At 50.1% G+C, this 12,954-nt stretch overlaps 1 pseudogene across 1 annotated transcript in view; it reads left to right on the forward strand.

Annotated features, from left to right (window-relative positions):
• The window catches only part of LOC149337230 (uncharacterized), a 76,785-nt pseudogene that overhangs the window by 40,822 nt on the left and 23,009 nt on the right, over positions 1 to 12,954 (forward strand). Inside the window, exons 14-17 of the transcript XR_016284388.1 lie at positions 2,493 to 2,837; positions 8,121 to 8,400; positions 9,231 to 9,431; positions 10,379 to 10,520. The product of XR_016284388.1 is annotated as an uncharacterized LOC149337230 (transcript). The remainder of the gene's footprint in view (positions 1 to 2,492; positions 2,838 to 8,120; positions 8,401 to 9,230; positions 9,432 to 10,378; positions 10,521 to 12,954) is intronic.

Consider the following 12,954-nt stretch of genomic DNA (forward strand, 5'->3'; position numbering starts at 1 on the left):
AATTTATAAGAAAGATAATTTCATTGTTGAAATCAGTATAAAAAACTGAGCAAGGTGGTAGAGTTTCATTATTGTTGGACTAAAAATAAGGTAAATACAGTGGAACCTCGATTATACGTCCCCCGGTCATGCGACGACTCGCATTTTACGACGAATTTGTGCGGTCCCGGCAAAACCCCCATAGAGACAATGCATTAAAAACCTCGGTTATACGACGCAAATTTTAGAAGAACCCCGCTTCGTACGACGTTTGGTTTGGCTCGTACCATCCGTCAAAAAAGGTCGTCAGCAAACGCAGGCCGGGATGTACCGTATTTTCGCGATTCTAAGCACCCCCCGCATCTAAGCACCCCCCCCCCCCCCCCCCCCCCCCCCCCCCCGATTTTCGGAAAAAAATTTCTGAAAAAAAAACTGCCTAGCCACCACCGCTGCCAAGTGCAGATAGAGGACAGTTAAAAGATCAGAGGAAAGATAAAGAGAAAAGATAAGACGCGCGTCCGTCGTCACAGCAACAAATGCCGGCGGACGCTGATGAAAAAACAGATAAGCGGGCGAGGCCGCGCTCGCCGAAGCGAGGACAGCGGCGTCCACGGCGCTTTTTGTGTTGCTGCGTTCCCACACTACAAGACAGATGGCGGCACAGAACTGTCTGCAGCTATTTTTCTTTTGAATGTTTCCTAAATTTTTTCTCGCGCCCGTTTCATCGAGATTTCGCCGCGAAAAGAGGAGCCCGGGGGAGGGGGGTGGGGGGGTGCTTAGAATCGAGTAAATACGGTAGGCACACTTTAGCCAGTCGATAACCGGTGCGCCTTAATCTTTCCACCTATCAAGAAAACCGCGCGAGCCGCTGCCCGGCTGCTCACGGCAGCCTCAACGGCCATTTTATCTTGTTTGTTGAAGACTAGCTCTCTGCCGACAAAAATGTGCTGCAATTGTGTTCCGAAAAAAAAAAAAAAAAAAGATGATGAAGTTCACAGGTTAAAAAATATCACGCTTGATTTTCGATTATACGACACCCGGATTATACGACGGTATCGCGCGGTCCCCTGAACGTCGTATAATCGAGGTTCCACTGTAGGTCTAAGACCAGTGTCCCCCCTTGAAGAAACCCCCAGAACATGTTATGGGTGCGTGGCAGGCATGGGACAGCTTTTTGCTCTCTGTGAACGTAGCTTTCTTTTCTTTCAACAAAGGCGTTGCGTGCCGTTCGTAAGCCCATAAGGGGTCGATTGCCTGTTTGGCTCGTGCAGCCCTCGCCAAGCGCCTCGGCACATCCAGCCACTTTGTGAGTTGTGAGAACGCCTCTGTCTCGCCTGCACTGTTTTTTCGTCCTGTGAGATTCCGACCACCTCATTCACAATGGACTCCAGCATCGTCTAGGTCCACCTCGACTCCCTGCTTAACAGCACTGTTCCTGCGAAGGTGCTGTGAAGTCTTTTCAAAAGCGCCTTTTCTTTCATGCCCTGAAACGGGGGCAAAAAGTGCTTCCACTCTCTAATACCCCTGTCAAGCAGGCAAGTTAAGTGTACTTACGGAGAGCGTCACTCACAAGTGGAGTGTCACTCGCGGAAGAGTGCACTCCGCTAGGAGTGCGTTCACGGACCACACTTTGCTGGCCGAGTGCGTACTCTCGCCAGCAGCGACTTCAAAGACAAAATATGTATAGTGCATAAAAAGTGCTTACAACTTTATTTTACATCCTATAACACTCTCTTCAGAAAAAAAATTGTTTGTTATAGCTACAAGCGAAGCAACAAAGCAAGGAAACGTGATCAGATCGGATCATATGAACATCGCTGCCCACCGCCATCTTGTTTGTTGCCACAATTCTGGATAGTCTTGGCTGGTCTTGGCTTTTCTTCTATTTCTATATTTTTTTCATTGTTAAAAACTGTTGCGACTCGTTTTATTTGCGCTATCACGTTAAGCAATCAATTATTATGAGTCCTTTTTCTTTTCTATAAACCTCTAGAAAATTCCGCTCATTTTCCGATGCCATTTTTTTTTTTTTACTACGAGTGCACTTTGCTTTCCCGTTTAGCACCGCGTAGCCCAAAGTGTCACTCGGGATGCCGAAGTGCACTCCTTGTAAGTGCACTTAACTTGTGCCCTTGACAGGGGTCAACTAAAGGCTTCTCACCTTAGGCTTCTCACTGAGCTGTCGGCGATAAGTGCGCTTTACTCTCTCTATAACTCCTTAGTCATGCTTCTTGATTAGTAATATGCTGTTAGGTGATAAGAACTTTTTTTTTTACTTTGGATTTCGTCCAATGAAGGTAGTGTATTCAAAAATCTGGTTAGCTTGAATATTTTTCGTGGTCCCAATGACTTCGAATTAACGAAGTTGTACTGTGTGTAGTGTTCTAGGTACACAAAGTTCTGGAAGTGGAAAAACCAAGGGTCCTAGAGATACTGCTCCTCTGAAATGGCGCCCGAGAACAGCGGAGTGGTAAGTGTGTGTGTGCCCCCCCCCCCCCCCCCCCCCCCCGCAGACCCGGGAGGAGCGCAAGATCGACGCCATCATGCGTGCCTTTGAGAAGATGGAGCGTACGGAGAAGCGGCGGCAGCAGGCACTGGAGCGCATGGCCCAGCATGGCGGCAGCCAGCACGGGGGGGGGCCGGGGGTCCCTCTCCTCCGGCCCCCTGAAGTCCGAGGGGGGCCCACACGAGCCCAGGGTGGAGTTGGACGAGCGGTCCAACGATGGCCCACTGGATGCACCCATGGCCGCCGCCACCACCACCACAACCGCCCCTCCGGAGGCTGCCGAGCTGGGAGCAGCGGAGGAGGAACACTCCAGGTCCCTCCAGCAGCAGCACCGGGCAGCCAGCCGGAAAGGGTGCGTATCGGGAAGAGCTTGTGAGACTTGGCTCTTTGCGTGGGCTTTCTGCATTTGAGCCTGCTCTGTGACAGTGCCATTTATTTCATACTATGGGTCCTAGTTTGGACTCAGATAGGGGTGGGCACTGAGACAAACCACAAGGCAAAGTGCACAAAGCCATACATCATAACAACACGTGTGCTGTTCTAAGCAACTGCAATTGGCACATGCTCAAAAATGCCAACCGGAGTTATACAATGACAACAAAAACCGCGACAGTGTTAGCTTGTTATTGTACATTTCTTCAAGGCAGCACCGAAATTGTTCGCGATTTGAGGCTGGCGTGTAAAAACGAAAAGCCGCCTTTCATCAGTTGGAAGTTGCATGCTCTATGTGCCCTTTGTTTGTTTTTGTATTTACTGTGCAAATACAGTTAAACCTGGATATAACGAAGTTGAAAAAAGCTCCCGATTTTTCGTTACATGCAGGTTTTCGTTACATGCAGGTTTCGCGTGAAGGCTCGTACGAATGATGCAGAAACGATATCAAATAGCCCACAACACTATGCCTACAACACTGTTTATACCTCATTATCACAATTGTTTTTATGACGTGACACGACTGTTCTTACGTCGCCGCGCACGTGAAAGTGCGTGGCGCGAAATGACTGCACCATGTGTCTGCGCCCAGGTGACTTGGTGTAGAGAGAGGAACTCGAGTCAGACGCAGCGGGAAGCATCGCGCCCGCATGCTCTGCCGAAGCGCGATTGGTGGCCCCGAGAGGGACCGTTGAAAAAAAAAAGCTGCCAAAGCAGCTTTGAGAGAACGGGAGGAGGAGAGGCGGCGTTGGGCGAGGAGACGTATGCAACGCCGGCCCGGGATCGGCCGGTGAAGACACCCTTCAAATATTTTTTACACTGAAAAATTGCGTAATTGCTGCCTGCTTCTTCGGCACAAGTGCAGGCAGAACACGCCGCTCCAAAGAAGCTAAATCGTGTAGAGCTCCTTCATCGTCGCGCGAGCCGACGAAACGGCGCATAACGTCCATTGCGTTCATCACCTCCTTTGCAGTAGGCACGTCGCACGGATCTGCATCGCAAGCACCATCACCACCATCATCTTGCACGCTTTCAGCTAGTGCTGCATCAGTCATTTCCTCTGTAGCCACGGCGGCATTGTCGGCAAACAAAAAGTCATCCAGTTCAACGTCGTCGGGTACACCACCGTTAGTGCGAAGCTCGTTCCACGCTTCGGCCACATCGGACGGAGTAGAAACGTCTTCCTCGTCATCGGCACCAGCCTGTGCGTTTTTTGCTATTCCGGCCTTTAAAAAGCAATTCCTAATAACCTCTGCCCTGACCTCTTGCCAGGAGGCAGCAAGCATCTCGACTGCTTGATAAATATCAATCTTCATCTCCCGTTCCAGCCGGATGTCGAGAAGAATCTTCTGGATTAGTCGGCGTCGGTAACAGCATTTAAAACTCTTAATGACCCCTTTGTCAAGGGGTTGTATTAGGGACGTGCAGTTGGCCGGGAAGTAGTGCAGTTCGATGTTCGAGAGCTGCAGGCCTTCGACGTGGTGCGCCGAGCAATTATCCAGCAGTAGGCAAACTTGACGGCCTTGCCGCTTGACGTCCTGGTTAAATTCCTTTAACCACTCTGAAAATATTGGCCGAGTCATCCACGCCTTGGAGTTCGCCACATACTTGACGGGCATACGCTTCGTTCCCTTAAAACACCTGGGACGGGCACTTTTGCCGACAACTAGCGGGACTCGCTTGTCTGTGCCGTCGAGGTTGGCGCACAGCAGAATCGTTATGCGGAGCTTGCTCTGCTTTCCGCCGCGGCAGTCATCGCCTTTTAGTGCTAGCGTGCGGCCCGGAAGCATTTGATAAAATAGGGCTGTCTCGTCGGCATTGTAGACCTCGGCCGCCTCGAAGCGACTAAGTATTCCAGGCAGCTTGTCAGCCACCCATGAAGCAGCAGCATCGCTGTCTGCGGAGGCAGATTCGCCGCTGATTACTCTCCCGACGACACCGTGTCGGCTCTTGAAACCCTGCAGCCACCCGTTGCTTGCCTTGAAATCGTCATGGCCCAAGATACACGCAAAGTCCTTTGCCTTCTGTTGCAAAATCGCGCCACTAATGGGCACATTTCTGGCTCGCGTGTCCAAAAACCACGTGAACACTGCCTTTTCCACATCAGCATATGTCGACGTCTTCAGTCTTTTTTTCTTCGAGCTTGTTCCCGACTCCATTGCGTTTCTGATGCTGTGTTCCGCACTCAAAATGGTTGATAGGGTGCTCGCTGGAATGCTGAAACGGGCGGCAATGTCCTTCTTCTTCTCGCCCGCGGCGACTGCATTTAAAATTGCAAGTTTGTCTTCGAAAGACAAAACTTTTCGTTTTCTGGCAGCAGAACTCATCATGACCAACCGACGACGCAGTTACAAGCGGAGACACACGACTACACGCCGACGGCAGGCCTAGCACCTCCAAAACAAGTCAACGAACCAGCACGAGAGCACAGCTGACAAGCGCAGACGCAGGACAAACACAAAATGGCGAATGCAACGCGTCGTCTCGTCGGTCTCGTCCTCCTTTCCCCCTCTCCTTCCTTTGCCCTGGCACGGCCGGTGTCGAGGGGGGCGCGCTCGCTCTTTAAAGAGTGCGCGCCCCCCTCGAGACCGGCCGTGGCCCTGGTAATGAAAGAACCGGCCATCAGCGTTGCTTTTAAAGTGAATTCTTACACATAACTGTATCTGAGCCATTGAAACAAATGGAAATCACAAAATAAAAGTGCTTGTCCTCAAATCCATACATAAAAAATGCAACAAAAGAAATCAACCGCCGCTACAAATGCCACCTGGTGCCACGCTACACAAGCAAAGCCTGAACAGGCTGCTACGTTAGCCACGGGGCGGCGCTAGCCGTCGCTATCATCATCATTGCTAAGTTCGCTTGGTCGCGGCCAGTCGCGGTGATCCCAGGCGTTCGCGTAGCTGTTGGCTCCGTACAATAATTATATTCACTAATAAAGTGCATTTATTTGGTCGAATTTTCCTTAAAAGTGCGAAAAGTAATGACTGATCAGCTTTGCGAGTTCGTTACATCAAGGTTAACTGCCGCAACGTCTTCGTTACATCGAGGTCGAAAATACATGGGCTTCAATGGGGGCAGCGTTGGGGAATTCAAAAATTTCGTTAAATCCAGGAATTCGTTACATAGAGGTTCGTTACATCCAGGTTTAACTGTACATAACTTCATGGTATCGCCTGTCTCTTTTGTGGTTTCTTTAGCTAGTACCGAGATCGCATTACTGGTTTTAATGTCTAGGGAGATAGTTTATCAAACTCAACTTTAGGCATTAGAGCAGTGCGCAGATTAGACAGTTTTGCGTACCAAAACTTCCAGATAAGCATAGGAAGCTGCGAGAATTATGAAACCCCCAAGCTATGAAGAGAAACTTTTTCGGGCCATGAGCCAGTTCCTCTCTCAGATATACAGTGGTATCTCGACATGACTAGAATCGTGATTTTTAGTTTAATGCTAGTTTGTAATACTGGGATATTTTTGTCCCACTCCCCGTTTAAATGCCACTTGACGATGAGTGTAGTACTACTGCATAATCTCGTGTAAGGGCTGCGCTTCCTGTTTTGGACTTGGTAATCGGGAGAAAAAAAAAAGTTACCGTATTTAATCGCATAATGATCGCACTTTTTTTTCAAAAAATTGACGCAAATTTAGGGGTGCAGTCATTATGCGGGGTAAATTTTTAACAAAAAAAATTTTCAGCCCCGAAAACGCAAACAAGTTGCAGGTCAGACTACCCTTCTCACTCGGGTAACTCGGGTGCACTACCCGCGACGCCGCCAAGCGCAGTATCGCGAACCGAAGATCGGCGATCTCGGCTTACGTCGTTAACCGGTAAGATAAGAGTGCGAAGAGCGCGCGAGCTGGCCCGCTTCAAGAACGTACTTTCTTCGCACTAAATCACGTTCCAAGAGCAACGCATCAAAATAGGCAGTGTGTATAGTGCTGCGCGACGGCGCTTTTATGCAGCCTTCAATCTCGTCCGATGGCGCAGCTACAGCATAACAGCAACGTCCCGTGGCACTCAAGTTACGCATTTTACCGCCGTTACCCCGAAAAATGCCTGGTCCCTGCCGCAACGTTAAAGTAGGCGACAAATTCGGACCGCTCGCAGCACCAGATTCCGCAAGCTTACCGCAATGATGTCGCCCGCGAGCGTGGCGGACGACGGCGCTCTGTACTCCCTAGTCGTCTTTAGCCCTAACTTGTTTCGTATCGAAGCCACAGTGGACGGCGCTTTTGAACTGACCAGCGCTATAATGAATGTTCTACTTATAATGCTGCCTTACTGACAACCTAATTGCTTCGTATTAAAAGAAATATATACGATCGATTTCAGCGACGGCTTAGCAGCGGAGCTGGCATGCAAGCAGATAGGGTCACTCGCGCTGCGAACGTAAAACAAGCTTGTATTGCAGTTATTACTCCTGCCAGCAACTCTGTACAGGCCAGCGATCCTCAAGGCGGATTTATTTTTGACGTTCCTGTATCCCAGGGCTCATTATTTACGAGAACAGTAAAGTTTAACCGGATCACCGCGTCACTTCGTTGCACAGCAACCCAGACCGGTGGCGAGCCTTGCGACAACGGCGAACCGTGATTCGAGATTACCGCAGATAAGTTTGGTATCCGCGATTAAGCATTTCCGCGTTTAGACTGCCCGTGTGACTGCAGGTCTGCCAACAGGCGGCTGCTGCTGCAAGGCTGACAGAGCAAGATGGTCATCTGCACGTGCCATCTGTCAGACAGATAGCAAGTACGATCATCGTCGGCTAGACTCGACATCGTCGACAAATTGCAGCGGCAAGTTCAGGGTGCGATCATTCCGCGGGGAAAAAAAAAGAATTTTGCGAACAAAATTTGGGGGTGCGATCATTACGCGAGTAAATACGGTATAAATACCCGAGTTCATTTGGTAAATGAAGTAAGAAGTCTACACTCTTGTGATGGAAATCGGTAGTTAATGGGCACTCTCATGATTGGTGGTTGTGGGACAGCTGTTGGTGTCACTTTCTTGCCGCCCAAGGAGGGCGAAATGCCATGGCCCCTTTCTTGTGGTGTGTGGCCTTTGAGCTCAAAAGGGATGCCAACAGTATGTATATAGAATAGATTGCTGAAGGGGGAATGTGCGAGACCAGCGGGGGGGTCAAGGAGTGGGAAAATGAGTGGTTCGAATGGAGAGACTTGACGCTGCTGTGGTTGGATGCAGGAAGAGACGCCGCAGCACCCTCTCCCGTCGCCGCACGCGCAGCAACAGTGGGGGCCCCGAGCTGCTGCTGGCGGCTGCCGCCACGGTGGGCGGCCTGGAGGCCGTGGTGGGCTGCCCCGAGGGGATCTCTTTCCCGCCACCGCCCTCGTCCCCACCCTGCCCTTCCTCCTACGAGGCCCTGCCCTCCCCTCCTCCGCTGGGCGCCCTCTCTCCGGGCTCCCCCTGCCAGCAGGAGGCCGCTGCCTGCCAGAGGGGCTACGCCCTGCCCAAGTCCAAGCGGGTGCGTGCTTCTCTCCTCTCTACCCTCGTTCTTCAGTTTTTAACTGTTCACTTCGCGGAGCCGTGCATCCCACACTTAATGACTGCAGTGCGAGTGGTCGAGTGGAAAGCGATCTAGACGTTCCTCTTATGTCATTTCATGTTTTATCATCATGATACTTTTGTGTGGTCACGCCAGTATTCAGTAGGGGATATTCAAAATTCCGCAAGTGCGCTTTCCCGCATAACAATGTTGTCCCAAACAAGATGGCTGACCATGCCTTTCCAGCTGAAACAAAGCAAGAAAGGCTGGTTTTTTGTTTGATTCTTCCAAAATACGTTTCTTACATTCTGTCCACACCTTTAGCACCTGCCCAGTAGCCCAGGTAGTTCCTTTATAGCGAAGTCGGCCATCTTGTTTGGGGCAACATAGTTATGTGGGAAAGCGCACTTGCGGAATTTTGAATATCCCCTATTAACTTAGCACTAGCTAACAGACAGTTGGCATGGCTAGTTTGTTAGGTCAAGGTCAACCGCCGCAACCCCTTCATTGCATGGAGCTTTCAATTACATGGGCTTCAATGGAGGTGACGGTGTTTTGAGAAACTTCATGATATTGAGGAATTCACTGTGTGGAGGTTCATTACATGCAAGCTTAACTGTGTTTTAACTTTCCACATCGCTTATCTCAAAATTTTCCTACGGTCAGCGGTACTGTCACTTGGAAGAGAAACAACATCTGAGAATGGATATCAGTGGGAGAAGGGAATGGAGGGGTCCCTTTCTCTTTGGGGTCCGACACTCTGTGGACTCAGTGTAACGGGGCCTCCTCCTCCTCTTGCTGGTGTGCAGTTCCTGATGCAGGGCTGGCTGCACGAGAAGGCCGAGCAGCAAGAGGGGGGAGGCACTGCGGCCACATCCTCCTCCCTGGGCGGGGAGTGCCCCGTGTACGTGCGCTGCACCCCCCGGGACGGGGGTGGCATCTCGGCCGCCCACCTGCGCCGCCACAGCTGCTCCAGTGCTGTGCCCAACGCAGGCGGATCCGCCAAGAAGGTGAGCTTGCAAGGCTCGGACATCCTCCTCTACTAATGGACTGAAAGAGGGACTGAGAAGTTAAACCACAAGTTACGACCTTTGTCGCCGAGTTTTTTTAGGGCCCATTCACAAAATCTCTGTGCGATTTGCTCATGCCCTTCTTCTGGGGAGCCGTGTGGTGGCTCAGTGGTTATGGCGTTTGGCTGCTGGCCCGAAAGACGTGGGTTCGATCCCGGCCGCGGCGGCTAGAATTTTGATGGAGGCGAAATTCTAGAGGTCCGTGTACTGTGCGATGTCAGTGCTCGTTGAAGAACCCCAGGTGGTCGAAATTTCCGGAGCCCTTCACTACTGCATCCCAGCTTGAGTCGGTTTGGGACTTTAAGCCTCCATAAACCGAAACCGCGTTTGAGCTAACCAGTGTGAGATGTATTGTCCCAATTAGCGAGTGTGCAACGCCTTAGACTTGAATGGGCTTTGGCCAGGACTGCGCCGGTAGTACAAGTTACGCAGATCTTCGGATTAACGAGCTTTCACTGTATTTTTCTGCTTGATTGTGTGCACCTAGCGCAATTTTAATTATCACACACGTCTGAGGAGTGTTTAGCCAAGAGGCAAAGATGTTGTGGAATAGCTAATGACACTAGTGGCCACAGGTGTGTACTGCGTGGTCATTTTCTGTCGCAGGAGTGAGGGATTTTGCTCATTAAAGGTTTTGCTCATTGACAATAATGCCTGCAGATGGTCAGTATGGTTGTGTTCTCGCTTGAAGAGGTGATGTATGATCTGTTTCCTGAAAACTTGACTTGCACGCGGCACAAACTATGACAACCTCATGGTTCCTGTCGTGCGCTGTTGAGGCATTACTTTGCGACAGCACAAATGTTCTCAAAGCAGGCATTGTTGCAGTGGTGCTCCTTGCGTGTTGTGTGAGTTGAAGCTGAGCCTTGTGCTCCCCTCTGTTCCAGCGCTGGCTACGGCAGGCCATGTTCGAGTCGAGCGAGGAGGCACCAGACGAGGGCCTCCTGGAGTCCTCTGAGCTGCCTGCGAGCCCCATGCTGGGGGGAACCGAGGACAGCTGCCACTCTATCTCGCCCCCACCTGGCACAGGTGGGTGCTTCAGGAACCACTTGTCTCATTTGGGGACAAATCTTTTCGCTGCTTGTCTCGTTTAGTGACAGATCTATTCCCTACTTGTCATTTGGGGACAAATCTCCCTACTTGTATTGTTTGGGGACAAATCTTCTCCCTACTTGTATTGTTTGGGGACAAATCTCCCTACTTGTCTTTTTGGGGACAAATCTCCTCCCTACTTGTCTTGTTTGGGAACAAATCTTCTCCCTACTTGTCTCGTTTGGGACCAAATCTCCCTACTTGTCTCGTTTGGGACCAAATCTTCCTACTTGTCTCGTTTGGGACCAAATCTTCCTACTTGTCTCGTTTGGGACCAAATCTATTCCTTGTCTCGTTTGAGGACAAATCTTCTCCCTTGTCTCGTTTTGGGACAAATCATCTCCCTACTTGTCTCGTATGGGGACAAATCTATTCCCTACTTGTCTAGTTTGGGGACAAATCTTCTCCCTACTTGTCTTGTTTAGGGACAAATCTATTCCCTACTTGTCTCATTTGGGGACAAATCTCCCTGCTTGTCTTGTTTGGGGACAAACCTATTCCCTACTTGTCTAGTTTGGGGACAAATCTCCCTACCTGTCTTGTTTGGGGACAAATCTATTCCCTACTTGTCTCGTTTGGGAACAAATTTCCCTACTTGTCTCGTTTTGGGACAAATCTTCGCCCTGCTTGTTTCGTTTGGGGACAAATCTTCTCCCTACTCTCTTTTGGGGACAAATCTTTTAGCTCTTTCCCTACTGCTCCTTCCCATTGGGCATCGTTAGCGGGCATGCTGCGCCATCTATCCTCTAGTCGGAGAATTCTACTGTGTATACTTGCGTAATGCACCAATCGCCCTAATTTTTTTGTGTTGAGAATTAAATTTTTTCTTTTAGACGGTTAGCTTTTCATAGTGCGTTCCTCAGTTTTTCACGCCTTCCTCAGTGCAGACCTTGGCAGGGCACCAAGATGCTGTGTGCCAATGACATCACATCGTGTTCATTGATCTTTTGACGAGAGCTCCTGCTAGGGGGATGGTGTGCTCTGTGAGCTTGGCAGAGCTCCAAAACGTGCACCCTTGACAGAAGCGCTGGCGATGGTGGCTTGCTCAACGCACTCTTTTGCTCCCGGCTGTGCCACTGTATGCTAAGAAAGCTGGCGAGCGCTCGGGCATGGGAAAGGAGTGTAGAAGAACACTGTAAAACATCGTTGACACTGAAATGCTGTGAAGGAAGCAGGACCTTCAGACCCAAAGCAATTTGGCGAGCCCAAGATTGGCTGTAACGTTGTCTTACCCCTCACCACAGCTAAGGCTTAAACATTCGCATTACACACTCGTGAACGTTCTGCAATACCTTACTTAAAAAACACACCTAATCTTCAGGGCAGGTGTTCAGCTTGTTCAGTTATATCTTGCTGCAGTTGACCAGTGCCGTTGCACCTGACCGTGAGACAGCAAACACTTTTCAAAGTGAACGATACTAAATAACGGCGACACGGAATGCGTCTGATCGCGGGCTTTTGTTGATGAGTGGGACGGGCGGGAAGGCGGACGGAGATACAGTAAAACCTCGATAATTCGAACTCGGATAGTTTGAAATCTTGGATAATTAGGATAATTTCTGTGCTCCGGTAATTTCTAATGTACATTTGACTGGATAATTCAAAGTGCTGGTGCACACCAGCCTGGTTAACTTGGAAGATCTGAGGTGCTGTGTGAGGATGTCCGATTCCACTAACCTGAACTCACATGTGCAGTAGGAGCGGGCAGTCTCATTTTCAACCAGTGGAGCTGCGCAGAGTGGTCCTATGAAGAAGGTGGATTGATGCCAACTTTGTTGTGAGAAAAAAGTCGGTTTGTTACGCAAGTGCATATGGTAGTTTCGGATTTGGTGTAGTTTGTCTCGTGCGCACCGGGAATACCGTAAAAACCCGCGTATAATACGAGGTTTTTTTCCCATAATTAGCGTCCTAAATTTCCGCCTCGTACTATTTATGGATCCGAACAAAAATTTTCGAAGTTGCTCGAAGTTTTGGTTTCGTTTTTGCGGCGTGGCTACGGCTTGGCTTCGTTACTCTCGACAAACGACGTCACGACGTTGTTTCTTTGTTGATCCGTTGGGTGCGCCTGTTGACAACGCACGTGCTCGCATGTAAGGCACGCTTCGTGAAGTGGATGTTGTTTTAGAGAGCACGATGTCACGGTCTTGAAAACAGTACTCGGCTACTTTCAAGTGATTTTGGCTGCGGAAAACATCGGCAACGGTGCGGCCGGGAGGCAGTTTGGTGTCGTCGAAGGAAGCATTCGTGGATGGCCACAACTGAAAGAAGCCCTTTTCGCGTGCAGCGGAACGCCACAAAGCTTTCACGACCGTTTGATGGTTGTGTAAACAAACCGTTCAAGGACGCAGTCAGGCGGTGCTACGCAGAGTGG

This window comes from Amblyomma mixtum, chromosome 7 (genome assembly GCF_055824585.1).
Source record: "Amblyomma mixtum isolate Tamu chromosome 7, ASM5582458v1, whole genome shotgun sequence".
NCBI classification, from domain to species: domain Eukaryota; kingdom Metazoa; phylum Arthropoda; class Arachnida; order Ixodida; family Ixodidae; genus Amblyomma; species Amblyomma mixtum.